Below are 5,631 nucleotides of genomic sequence, written 5' to 3' on the forward strand. Positions count from 1 at the left end.
ATAGTCCGGAATTTACGGTAGGCTATAACGTATAACATTAAAATTCAATCCATACACTGAACTTTTAAACTGGTTATGAAATACTGGTGCCTGTAAATGACCTACAGTGTACATGGGCAAATGTGACAATCGGCCAGGAGAATGGATATCACTTTGTTGTTACTCTTCACATGCATGCACTGCGCGGGGGACGGGAGTTGTGCTACGGGCAGAAGGGAAGCCTCTACCCCGGTGGCAACTCACCAGGCAAGACCGCGGCTTCGCTAAACCCCCGCCTCCGGCCGTCATGTTAAAGCTGAGCAAGTAGATCGATTTTATTTCAGCAGAGCCGAAGGCAGCAACACAAAAGACTGATGGAAATAACAGAAGAGAGGGTAAGCCCCACTAAACTGGTATCCAGCTTTGACAGTAGACAGTAAACACGATTCTGCCTGACCAATCAGTCGTTTGCAGTGTTTTCACGTCACCGTATGGTACCGGGTTCACAGCGCTGGAACCTCAACAAAGCAGGGACCAAAACTAGCGCGACTCAACCCGGGCTGTCCACGTTTTTGGTCGGTGGAATGAGACAAAAAAGCGAGACGAGCTGGGCGGGGGCCGCGCTGATACCAGCGATGAAATGGGCCATTAGTAACTCTGCCCTCGGACTCAAATAGCCCCTGTGTGTGCTTAGATTTGATCTGCTTGTCCTCAAACGGTATGCTCACACTCAAAACTATTAAGCCCCCTACACATGATCCTACACATGATCCTACACATAATCCTACACATGATCCTACACATGATCCCGTTGTTTTCCTATGGGGGAGAGCGTTGCTGCTCAACTAGGCGGCAGCACTACCCTTGGCGACGCGCACAGCTCGATTTTGACACTTTTGCGCAGCGCCCAGAGTTCAAAATATCTCAATGCTGACCTTCACCGGTCAAAGAGAACTATTTCCCTGAAGTCGAGTGTGTTTTCCCCATTTCCCCCCTTTTTCTCCTTCCCCTGGAGATGTGTGACTCAGAGAACCAGGAGCGGGGGCAGCACATCTTGGCTTCGTTTTGCAACGGGGAAAACACACTCGACTTCTGGGAAAGAGTTCTCTTGACCGGTGCCTGCCTGGTAGTCAGGGGTGGTGGAGGGAAGCGCCGCATATGAGGGGGCAACCAATCAAATGCATTCAGGGCGTGGTTTCATCTGATACTGGGTTGCCAAAAGTATACACGTCGACCGGAACCTGAAGAGCAGGACCGGAACCTAGAGGTTGTGCAGAGCTCCCAAGCAGACGGTGGGACGGCCGGATTTTTAATTAGGTCATTATGGGCGATTAACATAGCAGCCAGCAGGTGACACACACACACACACACACACACACACACACACACACACACACACACACACACACACACACACACACACACACACACACACACACACACACACACACACACACACTGCATGCTCCAACGTACTATGAATAAAGCATACAGGCTAACAGATGAACCCCCGCAGTAAATGCTGGTGTCATTTGAAATTAAAGCTCATTTGCATACGAAGAGGATTATTGGAGATTAAGATAGATATAAAGAGTATGTGTGAATTCATAGTTACGTTCATAGTTGATTAAAAATGTTCAGATTACAACTACAATAAGATAAATTCTCTGACCACTAGAGGGTGACATAAACTGCAACCAATTTTGTAAATAAACTCACAGCAAAGCTGTTGCACTACAAAGACCAAGGACAAACATTGCAAAGCACCGTGCATAAAGGCTAATAGCTAAGCTATTGTGTTGAGCTCTTTCTTTGCCAGATCTTTCTCCTGCTGAAGGTGTACCACAATGACAAGTGAAGGTAGCAAGCTACTAATTTACTACGTTTACTCACTCGCTTCATGGATTCCACCATTTTGCAAACATTGTAACTGGCTTTAAATAGCAAGGGGGAGGAGCCATGCTAGTTTCTAACCAATGAAAAGATACTGAGTGGCCCGGGAGGAGCTTTTGCTGCATTCGTTTATGGTAGGAGCTGGCAAGTGGCAAGTGAGAAACGCGTCATCTCCGACTTACGTGCGTTCGAGCTTCAGGCTTCATCTCGCAAAACCATGGATGCTAATAGCCGTTAGCTAACAGCTAATAACAACATTAACGTTTAGTTGTAGGAGTTTAACCAACTATTGTATTGGTATGCTGATTGGTCTGAAAGCTTACTATTATTGAAAAGAAAAGAAAAATGTGTCAAAAATGTGTTTTAAATTCTTACAATCGTGGGCGCCATGTTGAAATGACGTCAAATGACGCGGTGGGAGCTACTGGGGGTTGAGAAATCATACCCAAGTTTGCGGGTAGGAACTCCGAGTTATAGTGGCGTTTTATTTGATTTTTGCTAGTAGCAACTGGCAACTTGCCACATCCCACTTATAAACGAACGCGGCATTTGTTCCGCAGCGGAATTTGACAATAACCTTTAGAAAAGAGGTGAAAACAGCAACACAGCTGTCTGCTGTGTGGATATTGATTTATATCATTAAGTCTCAATGAAATCTCTGGTATCAGGTATTGCTTATTGCAGGTTTAAATATACACTGCTCAATAAACAACTAAGACCATGACTTTAACCCACTGACCTAAATAATGTGGACAAACCCACTCTTTTTTGGACACACGTTTTGCAGCAAAGTGTTGCCTGTCGCCATTTTGGGGTCCTTGCGCAGCTCACATGAGATGGGGGGGTTTCCCAGAGCCGCAGCTCCGCCTGCTATTGGTCCATGATCTGCCAGCTGTGTGATCACTGGACAGGCGACCTCTCAAACACCTCATTTTCCATTGTCTATTTTACTCCAAATGGGCGAGTTATATAAGAAATGACCCCCATACAGTTGTTATGAAAAGGACAGGCTGTAAAGATGCTGAATCACTGTTACAAAGTGGGGCATTTTAACATGGGGCTGAACGGGAACAACGGGACTTCAGAGTCCTGCCTCAAGTGGCCATTCGAGGAACTACAGCTTTCAGGATTTCTTCCTCCTCTTCATGTGAGAACCCCCCCCCCCCCCCCCTCGCCGCGTGCTGAGAAAACACAGCCTACATTTCAAAACCACGGTCACTGCTGACACAGAAAGCTGTGGCAGCGGCGCTGAGCCCACTGGAGCATGTTCCTCCACTGACAGGCTGTGTGCTCGCTGAGTAAAGATGTGATCGCAGATTTAGCCCAGCTGTAGCCCCCGGGAGAGGTGGCCCGACGCAGCCATGATCCCAATCATCCCAAGGTCAGGGCACTTTTTCACATCATTATCGGTCCTCTGTCATCCCTCGCTCTCCATTCCTCCCAAAGGAAGTCACTGCTGCCACCAGCAGGTGATGGAAGAGGAGGAGGGCACTTGTCATTATGCCGCCACAGTAAACTTTAGTGATGGCCTGACAGGCTCAAACACACAGAGGTTACCTCAGTGATCCGTCATGTCCGAGTTCGAGGAAAACTGTCACCTCCTCTGGGAGATGGGAGGGGGAATGAAAGTGAACATTTTCCAGTTTGTCGTGTAACACAGGAGTCTGGAGCAAAAGGACAGTCGTAATGTACTTGGACTGCAATGTTTTTTCTTTTCTTTTCTTCTTGTATCTCTGTGCTCGATTACCTAGACTGTCAGTTAGCCTACTGTAGTTTCACCTCTGTGCTCGATTACCTAGACTGTCAGTTAGCCTACTGTAGTTTAATCTCTGTGCTTGATTACCTAGACCAGGGGTGCCCAAATTCTTTCCCATGAAGGGCCAAAACTCAATCTGGGTGGAGGGCCGAGGGCCAAAAATAAACAATCTGGAATTACATTAAAATGTATTGTGTTTTATAGAAAATTAACATTCTAAATCTAAAATAACATTTCAATATAATAATCTACTTTTTATCTGTTTGGTAATTGTAATAATTTGCAATAGGTTATATATATTTTAAAAAAAATCTGCATTTGTGGGGAGCTTAAACATTTAATCAGTAAACACCCAGTTAAAAACAGTTGTATTTTCCACCTTTGTAATCAAGAGAGAAATTTGACTTAATTCACAACTTGAAAAATCCTCAAGGTACTTTGAAAATCAGCTTTATTGTCCATCTTTTGTAAACAATTTGCCATGACAATTTGCAGGGATGCAATCTCAGGAGTGAACACAGTATATCCGCAGCCACATTCAGACACTGTTTCACAAAGTCACCACATGAAAAAGCATGTCCACCCTTTGCAATCACTGCAGATATCTGATAACTTGCCCGAGTTGCATTCTGGATTTTTAAAAAAATCGGGGGGGATTTTTTTTTTTTTTTTTTTTTTCAAAATCTGTGGCGGGTTTGGCCCGCGGGCCCCAAATTGGGCACCACTGACCTAGACTGTCAGTTAGCCTACTGTAGTTTCATCTCTGTGCTCGATTACCTAGAATGTCAGTTAGCCTACTGTAGTTTCATCTCTGTGCTCGATTACCTAGAATGTCAGTTAGCCTACTGTAGTTTCACCTCTGTGCTCGATTACCTAGACGGTCAGTTAGTCTACTGTAGTTTCACCTCTGTGCTCGATTACCTAGACTGTCAGTTAGCCTACTGTAGTTTCACCTCTGTGCTTGATTACCTAGACTGTCAGTTAGCCTACTGTAGTTTCACCTCATATTCACATGGATTATTTGACATCCAATGTAGCCTAATCATACGTAAATATAAAGCTGGGCAAACTAACAATAAGCAAAAATCCAGTCTAAAAGCATTTTAACATCACTTACATCAATTGGACACTACTACTGACGAACACTATGATTTTCTGTCAAAAAGATTTATGTCAGATTTAAAAAGGAGGGTTAAACTTTATTCTACAAATACAAAGGCTGATAGACTGAGTTAAGGTGGGTTTCCACTACATCCGTTAATGTAATTAAGTAAAGCATCAAACTCGAAAACCCAGCTGCTGCTGTCCAAATACAATTAGCCCATTAGATCTGAGGATGCTTAAGACTCAGCTGGTGGTTGTCCTGCCTCACTTCGGTGCTATGCATTGTGGGTAAGCAGCCCCTCTTAAAAAATATTCATGAGGATGTCCAGGATGCCATATTCACATCTCACAGTGAGGAAGCCGCAGCCTTCAGAGCACACATCAGACAGGCTTTTTGTGCCTTCAGAGCACACATCAGACAGGCTTTTTGTGTCTCCATCAGTCACCTGGGAGCCGGCTGTGGGATGCTCGGTGCTGGGCCACTTAATAACCCCTATAGGGACGCCGGGCCGACCCATTCCTCACCCTGACACCTAACAGCAGCCTAAACTGGGGCCTGAGGGCCTGCGTGATGGGTTCACTGATAACGGCGCGTCCGGCGGAAGGCTGGCCGGCGCTGCCTCTCTCATGAATTAAATTATGAGTGGGATGGAAGTAGGCCATGTCAAAACACAGCTGTGACTGTTGTTCCAATGACTACACAGCACACAGTAGCTACCTATATAGCCCACATTATACTGACTACACAGCACACAGTAGCTACCTATATAGCCCACATTATACTGACTACACAGCACACAGTAGCTACCTATATAGTAGGGGTGGGGGGAAAAATCGATTCACCTAAGTATCGCGATTTTTAATGTCACGATTTTTTTAATCGATCTTTTATTCCAGAA

Source organism: Poromitra crassiceps (assembly GCF_964638095.1).
Source record: "Poromitra crassiceps genome assembly, chromosome: 4".
Classification (NCBI taxonomy): Eukaryota; Metazoa; Chordata; class Actinopteri; order Beryciformes; family Melamphaidae; genus Poromitra; species Poromitra crassiceps.